This window comes from Saccostrea cucullata, unplaced genomic scaffold (genome assembly GCF_032062105.1).
Source record: "Saccostrea cucullata isolate Sc308-1 unplaced genomic scaffold, CSIRO_AGI_Scuc_v1 ctg1312, whole genome shotgun sequence".
Classification (NCBI taxonomy): domain Eukaryota; kingdom Metazoa; phylum Mollusca; class Bivalvia; order Ostreida; family Ostreidae; genus Saccostrea; species Saccostrea cuccullata.
The window spans coordinates 30,614-46,844 of NW_026922024.1; the positions used below are offsets into that span (position 1 = coordinate 30,614).

General features: G+C 33.3%; 1 long non-coding RNA gene across 4 annotated transcripts; it reads left to right on the forward strand.

Annotated features, from left to right (window-relative positions):
• Window positions 1-1,927: 1,927 nt before the first annotated feature.
• LOC134261076 (uncharacterized) lies at window positions 1,928-13,389 on the forward strand. 4 transcript variants are annotated; one of them, XR_009990726.1, is made up of 5 exons: window positions 2,238-2,272; window positions 2,469-2,532; window positions 4,756-4,940; window positions 9,183-9,269; window positions 12,232-13,389. It is a non-coding gene; the product is annotated as an uncharacterized LOC134261076 (long non-coding RNA). The 4 variants fall into 4 exon arrangements; XR_009990725.1 differs by lacking the exon at window positions 2,469-2,532 and having other exon boundaries at window positions 1,928-2,272; XR_009990727.1 differs by lacking the exons at window positions 2,238-2,272; window positions 2,469-2,532 and adding an exon at window positions 3,892-4,049.
• Window positions 13,390-16,231: the final 2,842 nt, after the last annotated feature.

Consider the following 16,231-nt stretch of genomic DNA (forward strand, 5'->3'; position numbering starts at 1 on the left):
AGAGTCAATGTTTCTTTTATGCCACATAACCATTTTAGTACACCCCTGTGATATTTAGGTCATACTTTTATTAAAATAGAAATTTTCTAAGATGTCAGCATTTCAGTCCACAAGATGAGTCCTCACAATCAAATTACATTAGCTGCTTAGGCAAACAAAATACTTACAACATTCAACATTCATATAATCCATTCCTGCTTTATAATTTTTTGTATGATGATATTAAAAATAAATGCAATGTAAAGGTGTATAGTTAAATAAACAAAAGGTTGATTTGTAAAATAGTTTGTAAAAACAGACACGTATTCTAGGGCCACTGATTTGCTTTTATTTTAGATCTGATTGTTATTTATAGACAAAACTGTACAAAGACAAAAAATTATAGCAAAGCAGATAAAAATCAACTGGGTATTCCTAGAAAGGATTTCCTCTCAACTTACATACTTTATTGAATAGTCAGTTTAAAATTGTAGGATCTTAAAAAAAAATAGCATTATAGCAAAAACAAATTTCCTCATAGTGTGTCAAAACAGTATGATATTAATATATATAAAATATCACACAAAGTCTGAAAATTTTACACTCACGTTATTGACATAGTTAATTATCCACAGACCTGTATTGTTTAGTAGTTTTTTTTTTCAGATCAACTCCTGTTCCTTCACATTTTAGTAATGTACTCATTAAAGTGCTCAAAAGTACTACAAAAAAAAAGAAAACTATTTAAAAAGGATCTCTGCGCTTCATTACAAAATTTGCCGAAGAACAAATATGAAAATTGTAGTTTTTGATGATAGGAAAACCAAGGCTTTCCCGCTAATGAATGTTTCAATTTTAAATAAGATAAAGAAATATGGAGAGGATTACATATTCCATGTCTATTTGTTACGATAGATTTGATAATCTAACAGCAGTTTAGATGTTCCTAATCAATCAGGAAGGATATGGAGATAACGAACAGTATTCAGTCTCAAAGTCCATAAAACAATGCAAAATAAGAGCAGAGCAAACACGAACCCCCTAAACATCAGAGGTGGGATCAGGAAGCATGGAGGAGTGAGCGTGCCCTTGTCATGATAAGGAAATAACGGAAAAATCCGTCGTCATTTCAGTGTATAAATAATGGACTAACAATTGGTATGAAGAGCGTAAGTCAGCATTGGACTCAATGATAAATGGTATTTACTGTCAAGGTCATTGTATCGACCATAGAACTTACGAAATTTAAACGAAACTGCTGATGAATAAATAAATAAATAAACTAGAGGTACTGTGAGCAATGAGCTCACTAAAGGATACCCCCCGTCTCCCATATGAATATAATAGCAGTGTCCATGTTCTGCTTTGGAAAATCAAAAATACATGTCAGATCAAAAAGTAAAATAGGAGGTGCACAATGGCAATATGTAATTAAGAATCTGTGAAAGTTTCATTAAATTTCCTTCAGTGGTATGAGAGGAGTTGCGGATAAGAGATGGGTACCCCAAAGCGTAACAGACGGACGGACAGACGGACGGACGGACGTACAGACGGACGGACGGACAGACGGACGGAAATACCGATTACTATATACCCTCCCACTTTTCAAGCGGGGGGTATAATAAATAATCTTTACATATTACAAATTCCAACTGCCGACTTTCTTTTCATTTATTCATGGATAATTGCTACAGAATAAACAGATTTTTTTGGTTTGTTAACATGAAATGTAAAAAAAAAAACCAACAGAAATATATCCGTCAAGGAAAAATACATTATAGTTGGAGTTGCTCCTTTTAGGCACGGCATCTCTTCTCTGGAATTTCCAGCTGTCCGTGATTATTTCCTCTTAATATATTTTGTGGATTTTATTGAAATCGATCAATAACCCTAATGTTTACCTTTCACTTATAAGAGAGAGAGAGAGAGAGAGAGAGAGAGAGAGAGAGAGAGAGCACTCGCGCTCACCGACTTGTGGGGAACTCACACCTGACAAAGGACCTTTCTTATGGGGAAAGTTCAGAATTGTGGGGAACTCTCTCGTTCCCCACAAATATGGTCATGGGGTTTTTTGAATTCTACGTGTTCTACTGATAATATTTATTCGATTTGTGGTCATTTTTGAAAAAATCCCCATAAGTCCGTAAAATTGACTCGCAGTAATTTTCTCACTGCACCGTAAAACGAATGTTTGAGGATGCTGGGAAATGTTCATTCGGAACGCAGCGGAATTCAAACTGGTCCCCATATGATACCAATTTATTGCGGGCAATGGCTGCTCCGAGAATATGTGGTAAGTAGATTTTTTATCATATTTTAAAGATATTATAGGCTGAAAACTTAATTTAACTACGTAAATCATGCATGCAGTTATTTCTTACAGACGTTCGTAAAGTAACATTTAATAATGAATGCACGTAAAACTTTGGGGAAGTTTGACCCGACCTAGACCTCGGTTATTTTTTTTTTTAATTGTATCTTGTTTATAGGCCTAATGGCTATCCTGTAAGAACAAACTACGGATTTATATGAATTCAGCACCCCCGGGATATGGTAAGCGTTTAAGGCTTGTCCCCATTTTTTGTGAAACGCGACTATCCTCCTCATGCCCATACAAATTATGCTAGACGGTGCGACTGTCTGGTCTTTAGCTGTTTAGTGAGGCCTGTGTGGGCGAATTAATTGTAAAAGTTAATCTGACTTAAACTGTACGTGTATTTATAAACGATGTCAGTCACACACTGACTCAGTGTCAGAAATGTATCACAGAGAACTCCACCTTTTCAAAAGGTCCATTGAAATCAGTACATTTATAGATTTACGTAGCTAAAATTTCTTAGCATGGTTAGATTATTTAACATGTTTAACATGTTTAATTCTTCCAAAAAAAGCTTGATTTAGTTATCGTTTTTTTATCAAGTCATTCTTCCTACTTGTATATATTTCTTCGCATGCGTTGGTTTGCATAGTGTCCATTTGCCTTCATTATCTTTCACCTGCACCCTGTTCTACATTCATCCTGATTGCCCTACTGAAAATATTTTCATGATTTTAGACCATCATTATCGATGTATCATTGTTAGTATTGTTTCAGTCAAAGTACTACTTTATCCTTATATTGGAGTTGAGCCCAAAGTACTACTTTATCCTTATATTGGAGTTGAGCCAAGTATTTTTTTTTATTTTGCTAAGGCCAAGATAAATAGATAGTGTTTCCTATTTTAACCTTAGAAAAGATAGGGTAGGTAGGTAGGAAAAACATTTTTATTTTATTTTAACATTTTATTGGCAGGCACGCTGCCACTTTCCCCCAGGATTTCACTGTCAAAATATTTCTGATTAATATGTGTAAGATATGCATTTCTCAAACATGGAAGTGATCAAGATTGGGATTTCATTTCTAATTGTAAACTGGAATTCCGAATACTGTAATATGTGTATATAATTTGGTGCTTTCAAAATTTAGCATAATCACTGGGTTGGCATAATCATAAATTAGCGCTACACATGTATGTGTGGTGTATTGTATATATCAATATGTAAATGATTTCTTAGCAGTATTCATGAATTAGTGCATTGTTGTCTGCACCAAAGCCGCTAAAATATGAAGCCTGCATTTTAAAGTATACATACAGTAGTTTACTCATGGAAAGATATTAGCAGAAAAAATATTGAGGGTCGGCTCCTATACTTCTTAGAGTTAGGCGGGGAACTAAACATGCTGAAAACACACTACTTATTTATTTAGGCCCAATTAAAATGTCTAATAAATTCATTTTAATTAAATACTTATTGTTAATTAAAGATCACCTTTTATTTTTAAAATTTGTTACAATTCAAACCTTGGCCTTGGGGTTTAGATGCTGATGGAATAAATAAGAAACAAAATCATATGTAAAAAAATAACTAAAAATCCTTTTCAAAACCTCAATTACTATTGAATTATGATTGGGCGTGGTATACAAAATAATGCGAATTGGAGGAAATGGAGAAACATAGTAATAACAATTAGATCAGCTTTTATGATAGCGAGCATATTAAAAATTTAAAATTGGTTATAAAATTGAAAGGTAATGTTGAGATTTTAAGATTCAATATCTATTATTCATAATTATTTATATTTGCTTAACTGAATTTATACCTTTTTAAATTTATTTACATATAACGATCGCGCTCAAAGTTTTGGGTCTGATAATGCTTCCTGATTTTGGTCTTTTATTTTTTTTTTTTAAGAAAACCATTTGATTTCTGCACCCACTCCTCCTTTCTAAAAATTTTTAATCTGCCTCTGGTAACTTTACGCTGTAAATTTCTATTCTCATTTTAATTAAATTTAAATAAATACTAACAGCACTATCATGCAATTTCAATGACTATCATTTAAGGTATTGATTCAGTTTTCTGTCATTCCTAAAAATAAGTTGTACTGTATCGTTGATTTTTTGCATATAAAACAGTTTCTGCTCATCAAACATCCACGAGAAAGTGTTCTGTTTCGCAGTTATTGTACGGTTGATTTAAAAGGGAAAGCTCTCTGGGCCATGTCACAAGAAGGAAAAAAGTAAAATATTTTTCATACCTACCTACCCACTGTTAACAATATGGTTCAGGAAAGGGCATACATTAAGTCTTAATTTTGGCATGCCGCATGGGGTCAAAAATTACTATTGAGTGATGTGGAGATATACCTGTCTTGTAATTATAGGTAAAGATATGAACACTTTAAAAAAAATATACAATGAAATCTTTGAACTGAAAGCAAAATTATCATTGCAGGTTTTCGGGTTTTCACCACAAGAGCAAATTATACAACTTTATTCTTGAAAATGTTAGAGACTGAGACTTGGAGTCAAAGTCAACAGACACGCTTGCATGGACATGAAGGATGTAAAGAACTAGAGTATTATAACTGAAAGCATTTTGTCTGGATTTGTGTATGGAAACAGAAGGATTTAGTATTGGTAAGTCAAGATAGCTGTAAAATCTCATTTTGAACTCTATATGTGAGCAGTACTGTAAACCAACTACCAGGTAGTACACATGTACCCTATTTGTGTCATCTTTTATTTGCATATCTAATCTGTGTTGATTAATTTCCGTGACTAATGAAAGGAAACATTCTCTACAAATATAAAGCAAAATTAATAGTTCAGGGCAATTAATAATTTACTATTCACTAGTAAATGTAGGTCATGAAACTGGCAAATATTTCTTGCACTCAAATAAAAGTTGGTTTACAGTACTTCCGTTGCTCTAAAAACAGAAATAATAAAAAAAAAAGCATGCTGATATCATGTATGTTATGAAGCCTAATACATGTACATAGAAGTATATAAACCGGTATATCTAAAATAAAAAAAAAAAAATTTGGTCCTTGTTCATGATTTCAAAGTAGGTTAAAAGCCTCATGAACATGCTGAGAAGTTGTCAGAAAATATACATGTGTGCTAACCATGCTAACTGTGTAACAATAATCAGAAAATTTTACAAAATATAATCAAAATTTGGTTAATAATAATTAGTCATTGGCCAATTAAATCCATCAATGATTAAATTAGTACTTATATATACTGTCTCCTGATTTTATGACTTTTTATCCTTTTCAACATACTTATTATTTTTGAATTGAAAACATTTTTTTTTACCTGAGAAAATTAAAATTTGCAATTTGTTTTAAATCTAGTGAAGGAAAACAAATGTTTTTAAAATTAATGTGCTTTGATTTAAAAGACTTGTAAACATTAGATTAGTAATACATGTAGTTTCAATACAATTATTAATATTGATGATTGATTTTTTTTAAGATTTGATAGTTATTTTATTTGTTGAAAAATAATTTTTATCTGTAATGTTCATGTATAATAAAATAATGCATTTCCCAATAAGTGATAAATGTTTCCCACAAGTCAGCAATATACACTGAAGTGTACATTTATTGGTTGGGTTCAAAGGCAACATTTATATGGAAACAAAGTTTTAAGGGTAAAGCAATGGTCAATACATGTGTATTCCTCACAAGTGAACAGTGAGAAATATTCCCCACAAGTCAGCAGTGATAAATATTACCTAAAATTGTTAACTGTGAGAAATATTCCCCACAAGTCAGCAATGTTAAATATAACCTACGTGAGAAATATTCCCCACAAGTCAGCAGTGATAAATATTCCCCACAAGTCACCAATGAAAAGTATTACAAGTTAACAGTGATAAATATTCCCCACAAGTCAGCAGTGATAAATATTCCCCACAAGTCAGCAATGAAAAGTATTACAAGTTAACAGTGAGAAATATTCCCCACAAGTCAGCAGTGAGAAATATTCCCCACAAGTCAGCAATGAAAAGTATTACAAGTTAACAGTGAGAAATATTCCCCACAAGTCAGCAATGATAAGTATTACCTACAAGTCAACTGTGAGGAATATTCAATAACAACATACAATTATTTTAACCCATTCTCAATCAAATTTGGGGAGTAAATTGGAATTAGCATGTCTGTCTATCTTTCTATAGGCATTACATATTGAGGGATAATGGTGGCATTATTTTTTTAGGAAATCTCACATCAACTTCCTGTTTATCTGTGCGTGTAAATTTTTATGTTTTTTTTTTTCAGCAACTACTATGGTAGCAAGAAGTTTGAAATTTTTTAACACTCTTTGTCGAGGCATATTATATACTGGTAGTGAGATTCATTTTTATGCAAATTCGATGTCAACTTCCTATATATCCACGTGTCTCGAGATCTGTACGCAATTTTTGTTGCAGTTTTTTCACCAACTGACTATCACAGATATAAAAATGTGGTACATGTATCCATTAGATTGAACCCTAGCAATAAAAATCCTGAGTAGCATTCTCTACTGAGACTAGCAAGCTAACCACTATGCTACACAAGTCCTGATGAGGATTGGCATTTAAATCATGTTTGTGATATGACCATTGACTCAGTGGACTTCAAGTTTTTCTCGAAAAGATACAAAAGTTATATCATAAAATTATAATTTTTTAAAAGGTTTATTGGGTTTTTACTCCATAATTTTGGAAATCAAAATAGTATATTTCATTTTGTATGCAAACTTTGAGGATAAACTTGAAAAAAAAAGTGGAGTGAAGACCCACTCATACATTTCAAAACATTGTTTTAAAAAGTGTGTAGTGTTGTTATGATAGTCGCTGACTATCGAAAAATCGTCGTTTAAAGGCCCAGATTGGCGACAATCGATTGTAAATATTATCATCGATAGATCACTATATTTTTCAAGCCGTATTTCTCAAGCCGAGCAGGTTTAACTTTTATATTCACCAAAGGGACATCACTCTAATCAGCAGTAAACAAAATGAGAACGTGCATGGTGAAGAGGTTATAATTATTATATCCATATCCTGGTGCATTGTCTTTTTAAAATACTTCTAAGGATGAATAAATCTAACCTTTTATAACATTTAAAATTATCAATTATATAATTATATAAGTGATTGTGTTCTTCCGATTCAATTTGATAATAGTAAATTTGTCCAATTTTACAACACTAAAAGTGTGAAAAAATGACTCAATTTGCCCTTTTTCGCGTGTGTATTATATTTTACAGGCCAAAAACTTCAATCTTCATGAGATATGTATAAGTTGTAGAGATTTGACAGATTTACATAAAGTATACTTTAATTTTAGATGAAATATTTCGGAAAATTTTGATACAATACTTGATATCGCGATTACTTAACTTAGCTGAACTCTTTCATGAAGGAGGTAGGAATCATCTGTTGGGTGGGAGCAATGTGCTATTCAATACAATTAATGCAAGATCGATCATTGTAGCATTTATAAGGACAGATAAGTAAAAAATCCTGGTGGAATACCTCGCTAGACAATCGCTGAACCAGCCTTATACATTTTTGAGAGGAGCCAATCCTAAATTGTCACATTTTTAAAGATATGTTTAATTAAGCGGACTCTTATAGTTAAATTTTCATTGAAAATCGTCACATTTTTCAGTATATAAAATATTCTTAACTTTCCTTATTTGACAATCTACTATTTGGAATTCAATATCTGGCAAAACATCGTGATTTTGGCATTAAATTGTTCGAATCATTCGATTGTCACTAATGTAAACAATGTCATTTGCCCCCAGAAATTTAGACTTTTCTTGACTCCCTCGCAAAAGAGCGGAGGTAAGTTAGATAACTGCGAGGTACTCATTGGTAGTCGCGACATAACATATTGAGATTTAATTTTTTCACCTTCATGTTTGTTGCGCTATAGGCTTATCGCTCGTTATGTTCTCGGACTCCCATCTCATTTATCATCCAATAATAAAAATACATTTCCAAAGCATGTGAATTATATTTAGATGATAATCAAATACATATGATAAACAATAGATAAAAATTGATATTTTTGTCCTTTCTACTCTTCATGCATATATAACATGTATAAAGTCCACAACAATAAAATGATTCATTTGATTTTTGTTAGGATTTGTTCATCGACATCCAACATATTGTTTACATGTTTATGTTACGTTTGTCCCAGAAATCCTGAAAGATTTGTACACTCTGCAACTTTTTTACAGAGGAGCGCACTAAAATCTTAAACTCTTCCATAGTTGAAATAAGACGTATTGGTAAATAGATTTTGCCCTGTAGTCCATCTGGCTGTTTGTCCTCAAAAACTTTAACCTTGCTCATAACTTTGGAGTGAGTGGGGCTATGGCTTTCATATTTCACTGCTGTAAACTTGTATTTCTTGTGACAAGACCTTTCTTTGGGTACCACCACCACCAAATTTGACCTCTTGACCTTGAAGTTTGACCACTTTTACAAAAATATATCACTCTTCAACCTTAGTTATAACTTATAACTTTTGTACAGTTGGTGTTAGGGCTTTCATACTTCTCATTGGTATGTTCAATAACTTTTTTGACAGGTCTGCCCAAGTTTTGTATTAAAACGCTTCTGAAACTCATCTGTAAAAACATTTAATATTGTTGGCCGATTTAAACATTTCGGGAAAATAGCAAAAAAAATGAAAACGTGAAAAAAAAACTATGAGGTTCGGAGAGTAAAATGGAGGATAGGTCAGGTGACAGGAAACATGAGTACAGTCATGTATATTTTTTTTGCCCCGGTATAGTGTCATATTTGATATTATAGGGAATATGTGATTTGCAGCACATTCTTACTGATATTTCTTTAAATTACAGGTATCCTGAATTTGTCAACTTCTAGCCAAGATCCTGTAGGTAAGCTGAATGTGGAGGACAGATGTACACACAGTACTAGTATAGAGGGTAAGTAGACCATAAAAAAAAACAAGATGTGTTTGTGAAACACTATGCGCCCGGCGGCAACAAAGTTTGGAAAAAGCTATTTTTAGCATTAAGGTCACAGTCAAGGTCACAAAGTCATTGACCTTGGTGTCATTTGAAAGAGGTTGATTAGTGGAGTATGGAGTGGACTCCATGCCACTAAACTGGAAGTGAACACCGCAGTGAATATTTGACGTAATTGAAGAAAAGAAAAAAATTGCATGTAAATCTTCATGTACAATATTATGTTTCCATATGTGATCAATTAAAAAAAAAATATTTTTAAAACAAAATAATGCCTCATCAGGTCGGTAAGACAAGCTGTTTGGCTCTTTGTTGACTTGGCTTTTCAATGATTTAAATTTGGCACCGTGTAAAAATAGAATTATCTGTCCCTGGTACATATCGTCTTACAAGTAAGAAAAAGAATTGATAACTTTTTTAAGTTTTCTTAAATATGTTTAAAATAACTGAATCAAAATATGTTGAATAATTATTTATTTTATTTTATTTGAACAAGCTTTCATCATGTTCAAAGACGTCAAATATTCACTGCGAGATTTACTTCCAGTTTAGTGGCATGGAGTCCAGGATGAGCTGTCAAATTGGAAAAACGGCCAGAAACAGCCTGTAGTCGTCAAGCAGATTGGCTTTCTTAACTTGAATAAATAGTAAAACGCTCGGAATACTGAATTAGTTTCGAGATTTTTTAGGCCAAGCCCAGATCTATTAGTTTAGGTGGGTCCCCCCAAAACATGTTGCCATCCTGGTGTATTTTAGTTGAAGGTAGGAAAATTTTTTTCCGGATTTTTTTTTTTTGACAATAAGAACTTCAGACTCCTGTCCTATAACATTTTAAAAAATATTTATTGATTTTTTTTAAAGTCACTTGCCCACGGGCATGTACCTATTAAAAAAATTCACTTGCCCCCAATTTAAAATTCACTAGCCCCGGGCGTCGGGCAATGGGATTTGTCAGACCCTGGTAGTGTAGATTCAAGCTTGTTCAAATCATGACCCCCCAGGGGTAGGGTGAGACCACAATGGCCGATCAAAGTTTTACATAGGAGTATATATAGGAAAAATCTTTGAAAGGGGTAAAAATCTTCTTCTCAAGAACTACTGGGCAAGGAAAGATGAAAACTCATGTGTAATCATGTTCAGTTAGTGTAGATTCAAGTTTGTTCAAATCATGACCCCCGGGGGTAGGATGGGGCCACAATGGCCAATCAAAAGTTCACAAAGGAGTATATAGGAAAAATCTTTAAAAATCTTCTTCTCAAGAACTACTGGGCCAGGAAAGATGAAACTCATGTGTAATCATATTCAGGTAGTGTAAATTCAAGTTTGTTCAAATCATGACCCCCAGGGGTAGGGATGGGGCCACAATGGCCAATCAAAGTTTTCCTTGGAGTATATAGGAAAAATCTTTCAAAATCATTTTCTCAAGAACCACTGGGCCAAGAAAGATGAAACTCATGTGTAATCATCTTCAGGTAGTGTAGATTCAAGTTTGTTCAAATCATGACCCCCAGGGGTAGGATGGGGCCACAATGGCCGATGAAACTCTTTCATAGGAATATATATGAAAATCTTTTTAAATCTTCTTCTCAGGTACTTCAAAGCCATGATTAGTGATATTTATATGGAATCAACCCCCTTAATGTATATTTGAAGTTTGTTCAAATCATAACCAAGCGTACTTCCCCCCCCCCCCTCAATTTTTCAGTTTTGACCTGATCTGTGCTTTTTCCTAGACAATGTGCTCAGGTGAGCCCCGGTCAAATAAAAATCAAGGATTAAAATCATTCCAAGGTCTTGTCTCACAAAAGGGACATCAAAAATGAAAACCAAAATCAAAAGTTACAATGAAAACAAGACTCCCAGGGGTAGGGCGGTGCCACAATGGCTGATCAAAGGTTTACATAGAATATATAGGAAAAATCTTTAAAAATCCACTGGGCCAGGAAAGATAAAACTCTTGTGGAAGCATCCTTAGGTGGTGTAGATTCAAGTTTGTACAAATCATGACACCCTGGGGTAGGGCAGGGCCACACTGGCTGATCAAATTTTTATATAGGAATATATAGGAATTTTTTTTTAAAATCCTTTGCTCAAGATCAGCAAAGCTATGATTGTGATATTAATATGGAAATATCCTCAGAGTTAATTAAAGTTTGTTAATAACATGATCTCTTGGGTTTAGGGAGGGTTAACGAGGGGTCACAATGGGAGATCAAGTAATATGTAGGACAAATCTTCTTTTCAAGTATGACAAAATTTAGCTGCAGATCTGTAGCACTATGGTTTTATAATTTGTCTGACTCTAACGCTACAGGTCCCGTAATGCAAAAATTGTGGAATTTACGGGGCATTGTTTGCGCACTTTTGGGGAAAATTTCCCCATTTTCTAGCATTGGTCAATCAACTACCTTTCACTTCCCAATTCTGGACTTATTCTGTATAAAATAATGTACATTTTATCCACCTCCCAACCATTTTTAGTTATATCTACAGGTAAAAAACTCACTTGAAGTGAATTTTCAGCAGTATAACATATAATTTTAATCAAGCGTGTTCTCAAGTAATAAAAAAATTCATCCCCCCCCCAACAAGTAATCTTCAATACTGAGCTGACTTGTGTTTTTTTAACTAGCCCATGTGCTCAGGTGAGCAATGTGGCCCATGGGCCTCTTGTTTTCATTGTAACTTGATTTTGTTTCGAACTTTGGAATGATTTTAATCCTTGACCTTTTTATTTGACCTTATTTCAAATTATTGCTTTGGAATTGACAATATATGATAGGGAATTAATATTTAACACAATATGCTATATATAATAGCATCTCACAAACTAAGACACCGAAAGCGAGGGACCACAATTATTTGAATTTGCTTGATTACATTGCTTTAAATGCTCAGAAATGATGTTTTCTAATTTCAGGTATTATCTTGGTACCTTAAAACTCCAAACGACAGGGAGAAGAAGAAAACTGCATATTTCTGATGTATCTTCACAGCAACATGACCCAAAGCACTACCATTAAAGGATTTGATTTGACATTAAGGAAGTAAAAAAATGAAGGCATTAGTCATAAAGAAAATTAAAGAACTTTATGTCTGAATATTATATCAACAATACCATAGATCTAAAGATGGATTATTTTGCCTTATAATTTATATTAATGCATGTACATGTAATTTTATTCTTTTTATATATATACATGCATGTAGTGTTACCATTTTTCACAAAGCTTAAAGTTATGTAGGGCCACACCAATTTAATTTCTTGTTCGTCGGACATTTGATTTAAAAAAGTACAAGCGGTTAAATGATAATATTATTACTCTTTGCTGGGCAATTTTTTAGGCGGAGCGTGAAAATTTGAGCGGACAATTATATTTTTTCTGATTTACAGAGTAAGCAGATTTAAAATACAATAAATAGAGCGGAAATGGAACAGAAAATAGCACAGAATTCCTATGGTGCGAGAAATTGAAATTAATATTATTTGTATGGTTTTGTTTAAATAAGCGCGTGGGTCCGACGAACAAAAATTTTCATTGGTGTGGCCTAGATCATTTAGATTCAATTCATTTTTTTTTTCAAATTACCACATGCCAGAATTCATAAGAAGGAAATTTATATATGGCTGGTGGTTGTGGCCATTTTTAGACTATATTGATCTCCTTTAGAAGGAGAGCTCCTTATAAAATTATACAAAAAATGACCAAATTTTAAAACTAAAATGTACAGAATTTTTCTTTGCCAAATGATAGTTCATAGAACCACAATTCTTCAATCATGTATACTTGGAGATCGGTGGATGGATATTCATATACAATACACAGCTGAAGCAGGTTTTGTTAGGTTATTTTATTTTCAAAAGGAATGCATTATTTTCTTGAGTCCATTAATGTTAAGCTCTTTAATAGAAACAATTGTAGAAGATTTATCATATTTTGTTTAGAATTTTGAAGAATTTGTTAATCACTCAGTGAAAATTATCCCTTGTCATAATACAAATTTTTAAAATGTATGTACAAATACTTTAATGTTGAAATGACCATGCAAGGAAGAAAATAAAACAAGTTTAAGTGTACACTTTATGCTTTTATATCCAAATTGGCTTCTGTGGAAGGAGAAAGGTTCATATAATAGTATATTAATTAAAGGAGTACATAATGTCCTTTAGAATTTCAGTAAAATTTCTTGACTTTCATGTTAAGGTCATACGCAACGTAGTTTTAACTTTTTTGGATTCTGCCTTGGAGTTGAAGAGTTCCACTAAATGAAGGACCTGTGTGCAATATTTTTAATGTCTATATATGGATTTGTACACCTCTTCTTAAACAATTTTTGATGGAAAAAAATCTGGAATTCATGTTTTATAATTTTTGTACATTTTTATTTGAATAATGCAAATATTTACAAAATTCGATATCTTTTTAAAACCCCTGGTAACGCATGCTGATTTTTTTTGTCTAAGAACATGTAATGATATTATAAGTTTGAATTTAGAATATCTTGGAAAATTATCAGTAGGTAAGGTACGTTGCATATGTCCTTAATAGACATGAATTTAATTCGAATGGGGGTTGCATTCCATTCCATTCCATCTTGTTTTGAAAATGAAAGGATTAACTTCCATTGTAATTGTCATACATCTCAACACATTCATATGCTAGAATGTGTAGATTATATAGAAGAAATTGGAGAAAAAAAGGAAAGGAAGTAAAAGTCAACACATGTGAATAAGGCCACACCAATTTAATTCATTGTTCGTCGGACATTTGATGAAAAAAGTACGAGCGGGCTAGCGGTTAAATATTAGTACTTTTTTGAAGGCAAAATTTTAAGGCGGGGCGTGAAAAAATTTGAGCGGACAATTATATTTTTTCTGATTTGCAGAGTAAGTAGATTAAAAGTACGATAAATAGAGCGGAAATATAACAGAAAACAGCAAAGAATTCCAATGGTGCGGGAATTTCAAATTTATATTATTTGTATAGTTTTGTTTAAATAAGAGCGCGCGGGTCCGACGAACAATAAATTTTATTGGTGTGGCCTAATTCCTAGCTGCAGAACTGTAGCGTTGTGGTTTTGAATATTAGTCTCGTCCATAAAGCTACAGATCCCGTAATGCAAAAAAAGGTACCATTTACGGCTGAAGATTTTTTGCGCACTTTGGGGAAAATTTCTTTTTCCAGCATTGCTCAATCAACTACCTCTCACTCCCGAATTCTAGACACATTCTGTAACCAATCTGTATATTTTATCCACCTCCAAATCCTTTACAGTGGTAAACTGATTTGATTAGAATCGTTTGTTAAATTGCTGAAAATACACTTCAAGCGAGTTTATCGCCTGTAGAGACTACTATCAGGCATGTAGCATCGTTTTTGAAAGTGGAGGGTGGGGGGCAACCAGAAATTTTTTTTTTACTTACCTGTAAAAGTTGACAAGCAAAAAAAAAAAAAGGAAAATTGCCAACTTTTTCCAAGGCCAACTTCCTTTTACTTCCAATTTTTTCGCATACAATACATACAATACTATATTTCCTTCATATCACTATACGGTGGTAAGAATTGGGGGGGGGGCAACTTTACAGTGGACATTCTCAATAATAAAGGTAATGTTGGGGAAAAAAGTGGGGGGGGGCTAGGCCTCCTCCTGGCCCCCACTGTTGCTACGTCCCTGACTATAAAGAGTTGAGAGGTGGATAATATATACAGATTGTTGAAAGAATGTGTCTAGAATTAGTGAGTGAATGGTAGTTGATTGATCAATGCTGAAAAGTGGAGAAATTCTCTCCCCCCCCCCCCCCCAAACTGCGCAAAACGCAATGTTTTCACTCAGGACCACTGGCTTGCGAGGATGGACTAAAACTATATTAAGAACTTCCTGAACTAGTTTTGAAATTTTTTCTCCGGAATGGGGGGGGAGGTTACTTTTTTCTAGGCATAAATAAAGACAAATAATAACCCCATAGAATATGTCCGTAGAAAAAGTTCTGTCCTTTATGGAGTAAATGTAAATGTCTCAATAATTTCCGAATATCCCTCGTATATTGATAATATTACATTATACCATCATTGTATTTTTTTTTAAGGTCAAGGCAATGACTCAGAATTTAGAGGAGTAAAGGGCTTATCGAGCCCAAAAGGGCAAGGAGAGCGTTGTTTTTCAATTTTACAAAATCACTGATCGTCATGACAGAAAAAAAAACATCAATGAAAGTTTTATATGATTCAACGATCAAAATGATTCAAACTGATGGAGCAGACATGTCAAGTTTCTTGTTTACAAGTCAGAGACATGCAAACCCAATGAGACCATCGGAGCTAACATCAGCTTAACCAGTATAAGTTTTGCATTTGAAATCTTTTTTGGCAAAATGTAGAAAAACAATAAATGCATAGCATTGAAAGGTGTATTTTAAGAGGCAAAATGACAAATTACCTTAGAAATATCTTGGATCAAAAAGTTTTGTGATGTAAGGGTGATTTCCTTTTACTCTTCTGTATCAAATTTAAAACGTTGGGGGTAGCATGAAAAGGACAATCAGACTTCCAGTGAACATTTTAAATGTTAAAAAAGAACAACAACAAAAAAAAAAACGATCATGGAAATAGAAGTGGGAGAATACTCCACCCCTCCTGATTCTATCACCCCCTCGAATCAAGGGTTTTTGATCCGCTCCGCTTTATGCGGGCATCAAAAACCGGAGGGCAAGCCCCTTCTCAATTTCCTAGTGCCTGAATATGTTCGTTTGAGCGAAATTCGGATGCAGATGAAATAACTTTTCTGAAATTGATTTCAATCTACTGTATTTTCAGTTCAATTTAGGAATGAAATATCCTTATATTCACTAGGAAGGTCAAAATTGAAAACATTTATCTACATCAAAAATTCAAAATACACAAGACTGTATATTGAAATGT